Raw genomic sequence first — 15,032 nt, 5'->3', positions numbered from 1 at the left:
TAAGTGAACAATATATATCATGAAAATATTATATTATTAAAAAATTAAAGACTAGTCTGCCTTTTAGGCCAGACTTTTTAAAGTTTGACCTATGTCTTAATTTTTTAATGAACTTTTCTAAAAGCCTATACATGCTCTATTTAGAGAATAGAGTAAGCCAGGTCATATCTAACATAGACCAGATTGTAGACGCATGTTAGGTCATCTGACATATTTACATGCCTGACTGTATGTAAATTTTAAACTACTTTTACATTTTGTGATATTTTGGTGTCATCCGGTTCAATTATAACTCCAGTCAAAATAATAATTACTCACTTTTCTTTTAAAAATAAAAAATAAAATTAATGGTTTTAGAAAAAATAGTAGAAATAATGAAATAAGTCTTTTATATATATATAGGAATTATTGTTTGTTATGTCATTGGATAGTCAAGTCATGATTAAATTACGTCATTTAATTTATTTATTTATTTTTTATATTAATAGATCCATCTTTATATGGTTATGATTTTATTTTTCTCTCTTCCTTTATTACCATTGACTCACCTTATGCGATTATGATTTAGTGACTGGATAAAAGCTTATATCCAGTGACTTGACAATCATATAACCCATATATATATATAGGGCGATTAAACGATATCGTTTCTCAAGCTTTTTGAGATAATTTTATCTCTAGCTACTAAATTATAACCGTACAAAGATAAATCAATGGTAATAAAGGAAGAGAGAGAAAAAGGGAATCATAATCATTCAAAGGTGAATCAATTAATATAAGAAAACAAATAAACAAAACGACGTAATTTTGGGGCGGCCAGAGATAAACTTATCTCAAGTTGCCGAAGAAATATTCTTACACCGGTGTAAGAATAAGAAGTCTTACACCAAATCTTGGTCATTAATTTGCTTCCATCTAACGGCTTAAATATCTAATAAATTAGAACCGTTAGATATAAATAGGATCAACAGCCAAAATTAAGATATATATATATATATATATATATATATATATGTACATATACATATAGGTAGGATCCTTTTGCACTAGTGTCAAATTTTAAATTTGACACCTCATCTGATAGCTGTTAGATCAAAAAAAGATCAATGGTATCACATGCTTACAAATCAGAGTCGTTGATCTTTTTTGATCTAACGGCTATCAGAGGAGGTGTCAAATTTGAAATTTGACACTGATGTTAAAGGATCCTACCTCATATATATATATATATATATATATATATATATATATATATATATATATATATCTGGAAAAAAAATTCTCAAGCTGCTTGAGATATAATTATCTCCGGTTATCCCAAAACTATGTCGTCCTGTTTATTTATTTCCTTATATTAATTGATTCACATTTGAATGGTTATAATTCTCTTTTTCTCTATCTTCCTTTATCACCATCGATCCATCCATCTTTGTATGATTATGATTTAGTGGCCGGAGATAAAATTATCTGAAGCAGCTTGAGAAATGAGAAGCCCTATATATATATATATACATATATATATATGGAGAGATCTTTTGACTTTGTGTTAGACTTACAAGTCTTACTCTTCATCTTAACTGTTGATTTCCATCCATCTAATTGTTATAATTTATTAAGTTATACCAATTAATTAAGGGCAAAATGTATGTCCTTTCAAAGGACACAAACTTAGGACCAATGTTTAAAAATCAGGCCCGGCCATCGACCCGGCTGAGGTCAGGGATCACGGAGTCACAGGTTCAACCGGCGGTCATGGGATCACTACGCTGACCCAGTTTTATATATATATATATATATATATAGGAAAAAATATTTCTCAAGCAGCTTGTGATAAGTGTATCTCCGGCTACCCAAAACTATGTCATTTTATTTATTTATTTCCTTATATTAATTGATTCACCTTTGAATGGTTATGATTTCTTTTTTCTCTTTTCTTTTATCACCATTGATCCATCTTTATACGGTTATGATTTAATAGCTGGAGATAAGATTATCTCAAGCAGCTTGAGAAACGATAAGCCCATATATATATATAGGGAAAAGTGTTTGTCATTTTAAATGTCATAAAGTTATGTCATTTTAAGAGAGAGATAGACACAAGAAATTTTTTTATTTAAAATTTAAATTAAAAAAATTACCCACTTTCTCTCTCCCATGATTTCCATTTCTTGTGTCTATCTCTCTCTTAAAATGACATAACTTATGTCACTTAAAATGACAAACACATATATATATATATATATATATATATATATATATATATATATATATATATATATATATATATATATGGGAAAAACATTTCTTCAACAACTTGAGATAAATTTATCTCCGGCCTCCGCAAAACTACGTCGTTTTGTTTATTTATTTCCTTATATTAATTGATTCACCTTTGAATGGTTATGATTCTCTTTTTCTCTCTCTTCCTTTATCACCATTGATCCATCTTCGTACGGTTATGATTTAGTAGCCGGAGATAAAATTATCTCAAGCAACTTGAAAAACGATAAGCCCAATATATATATATATATATATATATATATATATATATCCTATATGAAAATATTAAAAAACAAACCACCAATCATCAAAGATTCAAAATATACTTAACATAATTCACCAATTACAACCACAAGTCAATATTTCACAATCTAATTAAAGTATCAAGATACCAAAGTACAAAACTCATATACGCTAACCCGGTTCTGCCTCTTTTGAGAAGGTCCCTGACAAAAAAAAATTTAAAGGAAGAAAGAATGAGTTTTTGTTTTCCGTCGATGATAGTAAGAATTTCATTTGAATGGGTAAAATTCTTTAATTTTCTAGAAGATTCACAGTGAGGTGGAGATTGAAGATGTCTAGGTCGCTGGGAGAGAAGAGAACGATTAGATTTAGGTTTGCTAGCAATTTTATTTTATTTTTTAATAAAATTGTTTCATGAAATTTAAAAAAAAAAACATACAGTGACCCCCTTTGTAACACCCTCCCTTGTATGCATCCAAGAGAGTGGTTTGCTAAGCGGATTAGAGACTTAACGTTATCGTATGAAATTCTCGTTTAGTAAAAACTTTTTCATTTAATATCAATTAGAAAAGCTTGCTTAGACACTGACTTGGAGAAATAAATCAGCAAGAAAATTCAAAAAGGCTTTCGCTGCGAAACTCTGATTTTTCCCGAAAACGATCTGTCTTGAAAATATTATAATCCAAAATCATAATCCAACTGTAATCCAAGTTACTCAATTGAATACAGTCATCCATCAAACATCAGCAACAACAATAGTCCATACAGCTCAGCAGCAAATAACAGCAAATATCCAATTAAACATGTCTTCAAATGCTCTTATGTCCTCCTGCCATTTTGTAAAACTAGCAGCCCCAAAAGGGTGAGAAAAATCCCAGTAGTGTGGCAACAAAACCAATAATGCAACAGTATTAAACTAGGCACAAAATTATAAACAGTCGCTACAAACATTAAATCCTTTTCATCATATATCATATTGCGTATATAACGCCTTCTTCACGCTCATAGCACCGTCGTGCGCGTGCATACACAGTGGGAATTCCATGCAACGGCACCTTCATTTATTGAATCCCACTGTGACCTATGCGGACGGATGCCAAGTGTCCCATACCCTGGTACCGAGGGATGCCTATATGATGCGTGCTCAGTCACAGGGATGCCTATAGTATGCATGCCATGCTATGCTGTCACACACAAACAGAAAACAAATGCGGTATGATGCAAGGTGCATGCTTATATCATCATTGTCATAACATATATTTCATGTATATGAGATATCATACTGCCAAGCCATACTTTCTTTTCATAAAAGAATTTCCATAATCATAACATTTCCATAGGCAGAATAATTCATCAATTATGGCAGAATAATCATAAGGCACATGTGAGAAACAATTCACAATTCATACACTGGTTAATAGTCACATCAGGTAATACCACCTAACACATACCTCGAATGCCACAATTATTTATTAAATAGCAGCAACAATCAGCCCACACTCAAGAGTTATTCACACCTAAGCAAGAGTGCAGTTAAATCAGAATTTTACTCATACAATTAAACAATTCAGCAACAAATATGCTCTGCCTCCTAGTCCCTGTACTTATTCGGTTTATCATGCCTATTTTACTAAATCAAATTCTGATTTCATATTCATTTAATAATTCATTAACAGAAAAAGGACTCAAAGCTTCCAATCTATACAAATTCGGTTTTCATCATTAAAATACATTAAGGATCTTTATTCTTATAATCCTATTATTCGCATGCCATGTCCATGTCTTCCAATCTCTAGTGTTTAATTAGGTCATCATGCTTCTTGCATTATTAATTTTTTGTCCTACATTTTATTCTGTCAGTCGATAAGAAACCACAACAAAATCCCAAGATACTATGTTCAAGCAGATTCGGTTTTAGGCCCTTAAATAGGTGCTCGCTATTTTTCCTATATCAAACTTCTAGTGACATCATTAAGGCATGAAAGATTAACAATTTAGCATGTTGTACTCGGTTCTCCTACACATGCAAGATCACATATTTTTGGTTCTCTTCAAGGACGGTCCAAGGCTATTGAGGAGCTCTATTTCCAGCTCCCAAGGAAATCAATTTCAGTTTGCATAAACTAGTTTCATGGCTGTTCACAAAAATTCGTTTTAAGGCCTACATGCCTTACATTCTTAGGCTGTTCTAAGAAGGCAGAATTTAAAGGAAGTGCCCAAATAAAATGTTCTCCAATTCTTAACCTGTTCTCATAATTCCTAGACTAGATAGGTTGTCTGGCTGAAAGCTAACACACCAATCGGTTAACAATGAAACATCCAAGTGCTCTAATACATCCTTGTTCGGTTTGGACCGTTAGAAGTGTTCATGATTCATTCAATTTTACAACCATTTCTACACTGCCTAAGGTGCGTTTAGAGGACTCCTAAGGATGTTGTACACCTAAGTCTCGTACATGCAAAACCTACTTAATTTGGCTAATCCAATGGCAGCCCAATAATAAAGAAACTATCTCCAAACTCACAATTTAATTAAGCAAGATTTATAGGTACTAACTCCAAGGCTGATTAAGTTTTCTGCTTTTAATTTTAATCCTACCACAAGTTATCAAGGTTCATCCTTTTTATTTTAACATAACAAGACTTGCAATCACAAGTTGTGCTACCAAGACCGTACACATGCTGCCCCTAAGCGTATTAGCAATTGCAAGGCCAAATAAGGTTTTCCGATCCAAGAAGCAATCCAACAATTTATAAGGGGTTATTTCCAAATTCAAAATTTTTGGTTTAGGTTCACATGCATCAATTTCTAAGGATGTACCTATTGACAGATTTCAGGGAGGAAATGGCACAAACAAAATTACTTTCCTATCATACATGAGGGGCCGAACAAAGAAGGGTTTAATAATTGACTTACTTCTACTTTTAGCTGTGTGCCCGAGGGAAGGAAGGAATAAAGGTCCAGCTCAATTCATCATTTGCATGCAAAAGAAGGCAACACTAATTCAGACCAGATCATGCGCATGCAAGGTGAGAACCCTTTTTCAAATCGAAATGAATGAAGAAGGGGCAGAGATGTAAAGAAGACAGGTTACCTTCTTAGAGGTTGGAATTTCGGCCGAACCAAAGGATAGGAAAGAAGTAGGTGAAATTTTGAGCTTCACCATGGCTGCTGCAACTCATGCGAACTAGGGAGGACATGACCGGGAACTTAGATGATAGTTCCCCTCTCAATTAACACACGATTTTCCTGGAGCATAAGAGAAGAGAGTGTGGTATTGAAACTCAATCCATGGTTGATAAGCTTAGTGGGTGTACGGTTGGGGTGATGAGAGGGTGGAGGTGAATCAGATTTTGATTTTGTTCTTGTGTTCTTCTCCCAACTAACCTACGGCCAGGCGTGGAAAGAAGGAGGATACAATGCTGTTCACAAATCTGAACCAAGTGACTAACAATTCCAATGGTTTACCTATCCTATGCGTACAAGATGAGGTAACGAGAGAGAAAGGGATAAGGTTTGCCATTGCCCAATACAATTTCATGCATGCAAATTTGGTGACAGGTAAGGTTGGACATGTGTCCCTTTTGGCCAATCAAGAGCAAGGGTGTAGATTATGTTTAAGGATAATCTAAGGATCATGAATAGAAAATATAAAGCTGCCCTAACCCTTCCTTAAAACAGTTTGGGCCGTGGCCTATGGGAGAACTTGGACCTAATAATTTATGTAAACCCTATTGTTTCATGAAGCCACTTAATTGTAATTTGAGTTTTCGTAAGGGTTCCTAAAATATTCTTACAATATATTTATTTCGACATTTAATCCATGACATACATTCCTATCCTTCATGACAAATATTAAATAACTTCTTAAAGGTCACCTATCTTATGTAATATAATATTAATTATTATTAATTGTTCCCACTAGTTATTAACTAGGGTTTCAAATTCTTAAAATATTTAAACACTCGTTTGTAGTTTTCACCAAAATAATTTTCCTAATTAAATTGATTTCACTCTATGATTTAATTCGAAAATAAAGCCTGCCTCACATTCTGAGTAATAATATATATATATATATGCTCCTAATTATGCGGGATGTTATACCCTTTGACCCCTTTAACCCAGGAGTCACTGAAACCCGACCGGGTTTTTGGGGTCGGAGGGGTCGATATGCATATAGGGTCCAACTTTTGACCCCAACCCTCTGAGAGGCAGAGCCAGGGTTGACCCGGGTCAACCTGGGAGGTGGGTTGGGGTTTTAAAACACTGCTTATGACCTTTTAAGAGAGAGATAGAAACAAAGAAGGTGTGAGTCTCACTAAAAAATAAAGACAAAAAAAATAAAGGTGTGAGTCTCACTTCTTTATGTTTATCTCTCTCTTAAAAGAACCAAAGTTTGTTTCCTTTAAAAGGACACACACTTTTCCCATTATTTAATTATTAATTTTATATAAATGACAACCTTTAGATAGACGAAAATCAATGGCAGAGATGAGAAGTAAGACATGTAAATCTTACACTAAATTCAAAAAATCTTTCATATATATATATATATGTGTATGTATGTATGTATGAGAAAAATATTTCTCAAGTCACGTGAGATATATCTCTCTGGTCGGGTCAGATTTTGGTGCCGACTCGACCCAACTTGATTTTTATAGGTCAGGTATTTTGACTCGACCCACTTTAGTTTGATCCAAGTCAGGTCTGACTTGGTTTGAATTTTTTTGAACTAGTTCAGAACTAATTCGGATCTGACCTCACTTGGTTTCTGAAGTGGGTCTGACTTGATTTCTGAAGTGGGTCAAATCTGACCTTACCCGTTTTTGACTTGATTTCTTCACAAAATTTCGATGAAATTTCTACGTTGCAAATGACAAAAATTTCGTCGGAATACTTTTTGTCGAAAAGCAACGAAATTTTTTCTCTTATGACCAATTCAAGGGTATGGTCCCGGACGTCGAGAAGATTCTGTTGACCCTTCAGCTTTTGCTGTTCAAGGGTATGGTCGTGGACGTCGATTCTCTAAAGGAAAGCTGTTATGCACTCATTGTCATCAGACCAATCATACTGTTGACCGCTGTTGGAAGCTTCATGGCAGGCCACCTCCACCTTCTCGGAATGCTCATGTTGCTCAGGCTTTCTCTCGTACCTCTGCTCCAGAGTTACCTTCCAGTGCACAACCTCCAGCTGCTCTTCTGAATGAATTTGTGACTTGGTGGTCTGAAAAGCAAACAGCAGGTCCTACTGCATCCATTGCTCCCTCTGGTAATTCTTTTGCTGGCATCTCTCAGTTGCACTCTATAGGCCCTTGGACTCTTGATTCTGGGACTTCTGATCACATTTCTGGTAATAAGTCCTTATTCACTTCCCTTTGTACTACTGATTCTTTTCCCATTATTACTATGGCCAATGGGTCTCTGGTCAAATCAAAGGGAATTGGCACGGTTCTTCTTTTACCCAATTTATCTCTGGATCATGTTCTATATGTGCCCGATTCCCCTTTTAACTTACTTTCTGTTAGTCGTTTGACCAAATCCATTGACTGTGTTGTTTTTTTTTTACTAAAACCTCTGTCATCTTTCAGGATCGGAGTTCGGGGAAGGAGATTACCAAAGGATGTGAGTCTCAAGGCCTCTATTATCTAGTTCCCTCTTCTTCAGCCTGCTCCACTGTGGATTCTCCTCTTACTATCCATGCTCGTCTGGGCCATCCTAGTCTTGCAAAGCTTCAGAAGATGGTTCCCCATTTATCGTCTCTTTCTACTTTAAATTGTGAGTCTTGTCAGTTTGGGAAACATACTCGTAGTACGTTTTCGAGTCATCTTAGTCGTCAAGCTGTTTCTCCTTTTTTCTGTGGTCCACTCTGATGTTTGGGGACCCAGTCGTCATTCTTCTACTTTGGGTTTTAAGTATTTTGTTACTTTTAATGAAAAAGCGGTCTGAGTTGTTTTCTATTTTTCAGTTATTTTATAATGAAATAAAATCTCAATTTGGTATTCCTCTTCGTACTTTTCGTAGTGATAATGCATGTGAGTACTTATCTCATCAATTTCAACAATTATTTTCATCTCATGGCATTCTTCATCAAACATCTTTCCCTCATACACCTCAACAAAATGGTGTAGCCGAGCGCAAGAATCGCCATCTGGTTGAAACCACTCGTGCCTTGTTAATTGATTGTAATGTTCCATACACATTCTGGGGTGATGTTGTACTTACTGCATGCTATCTCATTAATCGCATAGCATCATCTGTTCTCAATCATAAGGTACCTCACTCTATTTTATTTCCCCATCAGGTTTTATATCCTTTAACTCCACATGTGTTTGGTTCTACGTGTTTTGTTCATCATCTTGGTCCAAGTTTGGATAAATTAGCTCCCCAGTCTCATAAATGTATTTTTCTGGGTTATCCTCTATAAGAACCCGCACCGTTAATTAAGGTATTTAATTAATTAATTATGTGAAAATATGAAATGATTCCATAATTGACCCTAATAATTATTAAGAGGCTTTAATAATTATGGTAAGTGATTAAGAATGCTGAAAGTCGCTTTTCAGAAGAAAAGTGCAGATACCGGTTCTGCTAGTCGGTATAAATGCGTACCGAAAAAGTATCCCGGAAAATTAATATAAGTGCATGATAATTACTAGAATAAGATATAGGACTTGTAAAACGAGTTTCAAGTCAAAATAATGAGAATTGATGCCAGAAACTGATACTGGCTATGAAAAACGCGTACCGGAAAGGTGCTCAGAAAAATATAATAAAAATATGACAATTCTTATAAAATTAAGTAGGTTATGAATCCAGAGTTTGGGATTAAAATACTAAGCGTAGCAATTAAAGCTAATACTGTGTGTTTTAACCCTTAAGTGGCCTATAAATACAATAGTTGGGCACAAAACCCTAGGTGTTTGTTTTTGAAAGAAAAGCAGTGGCTGAGTGTGGCTTCCCTTTAGAGTTCTTGGAGTCCTAGCCTTCTTCTCTAAAGATTCCATTTTTTTTTCTTCCTCTCATTCATTGAAACACCACCCATCCATTAAAGCTTTAGTTTTGTTGAAGGATAACCCATTGTTGAAGATTTGAGTGCTTTCTAAACCTCTCAAGCTTTTATTTTTCTGTTCTAAAAGGAATCAAGGTAAACTTAATTATCTCTTTGTAAATCCATAATTTTGAGTGTAATATTTGTTATATGTTACTGTTCATTCAGAATCATGTTAATAAAAGGGCATTCGCACAGCACACTGTGTGCTACCTCTTCCTCTGTATATGGCCATCTATTTTGTCACTTTGGTTTTTTGGGTTGCGTGTTTACAAATTGAAAAGTTTGCATCTTTTTTACATGAATTCGATTAGCACCTTGTTTACGTTGGTTCAAGTTGTTTTTATATAATATATATATAAAAGTTTGTTACTTTTCCCAGGGAGCCGTGTATATATATATATATATATATATATATATATATATATAAGTTTATTATATATAAGTTTGTTGCTAGTTGTTTATATAAGTACAGGGAGCCTAGTTGTTTATATAACTACAGGGAGCCGGATAAGTTTTCGTTTCATTTTACATATACATATATATGTATTGTTCCCAGGGAGTCCTTAGAGAAAAAGGCATGCTTACTTCAAAGTTGTTCCAGGGAGTCGTTGTTAGAGAAAAGGCATGCTTTATTTTTATAGTCAGTGTTTGTATTCTTTTATATATATATATATATATATATATATATATATATATATATATATATATGTTAGTACGTTGGTTATATATATAACGTTGGTTATATATATATATATATATATTTATATAATATATATATTATTGTGGCTATATTTATTTATAAGATAATAATTATCTAAAATTAAATAAGTAAAATGATATGTCTTAAAAAGAAAATAATATCCGATTTCCTTGGAATTTTAGAATGTGTATATTGATACTATGATGGTCATTGAACCAGATCTGTGAGTGCATTGGATTCTATTTGTGGTGTGGACCCTTGTGATACCGAGTTCGAGTCGGAGGGGCATACGGGTACAGGTAAGCTTTCGTGTCCTCGGTTTAGCCATGTTGTGGTTCCACCATGTCCCATGGGGATATGGTATATGCATGCTGTGTTATATGCTTTTGATGTTTTGGAAATGCTGTTGAGCTATTATATGTTAGTGCCTTGTTGATATGCATGGAGGTGTTCCACCTATACGGTAAGCCTGAGTATGTAGAACATACAAGAGGGTGAGGCTGTGGGTGAGGTGCAAGCGGTGTTCCTTGTACTACATGTAGGGAATAGATGACGTATTCTTACATTTCTCTGGCCAGTAGATAGTGATTACACACATGCCATAGATATCTGTTGCATTATATAGTTTTGGAACTGATAATGATATAAATGCTTTTTGAACTTATATTGCACATGTAAGTGAGCTTGGGGTGGAAGATCCTTGATGACCCCTTTGTCTTACTGAGATTTCTAGTTTAGAGATCTCACCCCACGTTTGGGGAATGCTTATTTCAGGGTCAGGTAATGTTGAGACCTCAGGCGGCAGGAGGCCGGAGCCGAGTTAGATTGCTGTTATATTATGCTGCCATGATTGGATGCTGGATTTGCATGATGTTTATGCTTATAGCTTCAGTTTATGTTTTGGAGTTTTAGGTTGAGACTTGTTGTTTACTATGTTTATTTGGTGAGCATGGGGATTGTCCATGACACATAGTATTGTTATATCTTGTTTATGTCTTGCGTCTTTTGGAGTTGTAATAATGTATCAGGATATTGTCCGGATTACGAGATGTAATACCGTGATTTAGATACACACTTTATTTATATATTGAGGTATTTCAGTAGATGTCTTATTGCAATTTACATACAGGCGATATTTTATGAAATTGATTAAGTAATCAAGTTGGTAATTGATGATGACGTCATAATTGAAAAGAAAAAGAATATTCCGCATTTTTAATTAAGCACCGCTTAATACGATGTAATGTTAATATTCCGAGTATACACGGGGTGTTACATCCTCGGTCTCAGAAGGGTTACCATTGCTACTCTCCCACTTTACGTCGATACTTTATCTCGGCGGATGTTTCCTTTTTTGAATCAGTTCCCTTTTTTGGATCCTCTACTACCCTTGTGGATACGGATTATATACAGTCGTCCTTCCCAGGTGACCTTCTTTACCTTCCGTCTTTACCTGTCCATGTTTCTGACTCTCCTTATATCACCTCTTCTGCTGATGAGATCGAGCATAGTTCGTCAGATGTCTCTGTGGACTCACATTCAACTGCATCTCCTACCACGGCTTCGGTCCTACCTTCGGATAGTGACCTTCCCATTGCTCTTCGTAAGGGTACTCGTGATACTCGCCCTCCGACCAGGTATACAGTCAATATTAGTTATCATCGTCTTTCTCCATAATACTTTGCTTGCCTTTCCTCTTTGTGCTCTGTATCTATTCCTAAGACTACAGGTGATGCACTTTCACATTCGGGATGGAGACAAGCTATGATTGAGGAAATGAGTGCTCTTCATCATAATGGCACATGGGATCTGGTGCCTCTTCCTTCTGGAAAATCTGTAGTTAGTTGCAGATGGATTTATGCTGTTAAGGTTGGACCTGATGGTCAAGTGGATCGTCTTAAAGCTCGCTTGGTGGCAAAGGGTTTCACTCAAGTCTTTGGCTTGGATTTTATTGATACTTTTTCTCATGTGGCGAAAATGTCTACTATTCGCCTTTTTATTGCCATGACTGTTATTCGCCATTGGCCTCTCTACCAACTGGATATCAAGAATGCTTTTCTTCATGGTGATCTTGAGGAAGAAATTTATATGGAGCAACCTCCTGGATTTGTTACTCAGGGGGAGTCAGGTCTTGGTTGTCGTCTTCGTAAGTTTCTCTATGGCCTCAAACAATCTCCAAGAGCTTGGTTTAGTAAATTTAGCAGTGTTGTTCAACAATTTGACATGACTCGGAGTGCAGCTGATCATTCTATCTTTTATCATCATTCTGCTTCTGGATCTATTTATCTGGTGGTATATGTGGATGATATTGTCATCACAGGCAGTGATCGGCATGGGATCACTCGATTGAAACAACATTTATGTCATCATTTTCATACTAAGAATCTTGGGAAACTTCGACACCCTCATTTATTGAATTCCACTGTGACCTATGCGGACGGATGCCAAGTGTCCCATACCCTGGTACCGAGAGATGCCTATATGATGCGTGCTCAGTCACATGATCCTGTATATATTATTCTAAATTTTCAAGACTAACATGAATTCGGAGTATGCATGCTATGCTATGCTGTCACACACAAATAGAAAACAAATGCGGTATGATGCAAGGTGCATGCTTATATCATCATTGTCATAACATATATTTCATGTATATGGGATATCAAACTGCCAAGCCATACTTTCTTTTCATAACAGAATTTCCATAATCATAACATTTCCCTAGGCAGAATAATTCATCAATTATAGCAGAATAATCATAAGGCACATGTGAGCAACAATTCACAATTCATACACTGGTTAATAGTCACATCAGGTAATACCACCTAACACATACCTCGAATGCCACAATTATTTATTAAATAGCAGCAACAATCAGCCCACACTCAAGAGTTATTCGCACCTAAGCAAGAGTGCAGTTAAATCAGAATTTTACTCATACAATTAAACAATTCAGCAACAAATATGCTCTGCCTCCTAGTCCCTGTACTTATTCGGTTTATCATGCCTATTTTACTAAATCAAATTCTGATTTCATATTCATTTAATAATTCATTAACAGCAAAAGGACTCAAAGCTTCCAATCTATACAAATTCGGTTTTCATCATTAAAATACATTAAGGATCTTTATTCTTATAATCCTATTATTCGCATGCCATGTCCATGTCTTCCAATCTCTAGTGTTTAATTAGGTCATCATGCTTCTTGCATTATTAATTTTTTGTCCTACATTTTATTCTGTCAGTCGATAAGAAACCACAACAAAATCCCAAGATACTATGTTCAAGCAGATTCGGTAGGGTGGAAGGGTCCACGCTGCTGTCAAGGGTTCTTTGCATATCCGTAAAAAAATTTACAAAGGAGAAGTTTATTTCATAAAAAAATTTGGAGTTGGTTTGAATAGTGGTAGTTTCAGGCCAACTAAGCATGATTATCATTTGTCTTTCAACTTGAGGACTGATGTAAAATCCACTATTGATTCTGCTATTCCCACCAATGGATTTGATTTTGTAGATTTTGACGTTATAGAGAAAGAGTCTTCTGATTCCCCTTATTTAGTAGGTTTGTAGATTTTGACCTGTTCATGCTGTAAGTCATGCTTTTGTTGTTTGTGTGACGATATCATCTGTCTAACCATCCTTAATGTGTAGATGTCATTGGTTTAGTCTCTGGAATAGGGGAAGTTCGTGAGCATATTATCTCCGGTAGGAAGACAAAAATGGTTGTCGTGGAACTTGATAACCTCAGGTATCTATTTTTTATTTGTTATGTGTTATGTTCATTTGATGTAAAATTCTATTTCGTGATTTGTTGCAAAAACTGTGCAAGTAGGGGTCACAAGCTCGAGTGCCTCTCTGGGAGGACTACGTGGACCAGGTGCAACAATTTTTGGGGAGTAATCAGTCTCCTCAAAACGTGATGATAGTTCAGCTTGCTAGAATAAAGGGTTTCAGGGGTGAGTTCACATAAATATTTTATAATATTTTCAAGACAGATCATTTTCGGGAAAAATCAGAGTTTCGCAGCGAAAGCCTTTTTGAATTTTCTTGCTGATTTATTTCTCCAAGTCAGTGTCTAAGCAAGCTTTTCTAATTGATATTAAATGAAAAAGTTTTTACTAAACGAGAATTTCACACGTTAACGTTAAGTCTCTAATCCGCTTAACAAACAACTCTCTTGGATGCATACAAGGGAGGGTGTTACAAAGGGGGTCACTGTATGTTTTTTTTTTAAATTTCATGAAACAATTTTATTAAAAAATAAAATAAAAATGCTTAGCAAACGCACCCTAAGATCATATCATAAATTTTCTTATCGAACTTATAATTAAATATGGTGTCTAATTAATTAGGTGTAAAAAAACTAAGTTAATTATTAATAATTGTTAATATGGCAAGTGTGTATATAAAACAATTTTTTTAAAAAAAAGTAATTTTTAAGATTATTATATTAGAATAGTTAATATGGAAAGTGTGTATATAAAACAATTTTTTTTAAAAAAGTAATTTTTTAGATTATTATATTAGAATAATTAAACAACATAACTAAAAGATTGAAAGAAATATCATAAAAAATATTTTCAATAAATTTTTTTTATTAATTTCAGTTATTTGAAAGTAAAGAAATTATTTTTGACAACAAAAAATAGAATTATACAAAAGACCAAATCTTTTACGGGAAATCATGCTCTCCTACGACATGAAGCAGATTCTTTCTCATGCACAATGATCGTTTTATAGGAAATCATGCTCTCATGC

General features: G+C 34.8%; 1 long non-coding RNA gene across 3 annotated transcripts; it reads right to left on the bottom strand.

Annotated features, from left to right (window-relative positions):
- Positions 1 to 2,829: 2,829 nt before the first annotated feature.
- Positions 2,830 to 6,030, bottom strand: LOC133294404 (uncharacterized). 3 transcript variants are annotated; one of them, XR_009749200.1, is made up of 3 exons: positions 5,441 to 6,029; positions 3,975 to 4,040; positions 2,830 to 3,368 (listed from the first exon to the last, which is right to left on the bottom strand). It is a non-coding gene; the product is annotated as an uncharacterized LOC133294404 (long non-coding RNA). The 3 variants fall into 3 exon arrangements; XR_009749202.1 differs by having other exon boundaries at positions 2,834 to 3,652; positions 5,441 to 6,030; XR_009749199.1 differs by having other exon boundaries at positions 2,841 to 3,707.
- Between the last annotated feature and the right edge of the window lie 9,002 nt (positions 6,031 to 15,032).

The sequence above is a fragment of the Gastrolobium bilobum genome, unplaced genomic scaffold (genome assembly GCF_033153095.1).
Source record: "Gastrolobium bilobum isolate Gb01-03AN ecotype WA unplaced genomic scaffold, APGP_CSIRO_Gbil_v1 utg58649, whole genome shotgun sequence".
Lineage (NCBI taxonomy): Eukaryota > Viridiplantae > Streptophyta > Magnoliopsida > Fabales > Fabaceae > Gastrolobium > Gastrolobium bilobum.
The sequence above is the reverse complement of the archived record's forward strand: the minus strand, read 5'-3'. Positions and strand labels throughout refer to the sequence as shown.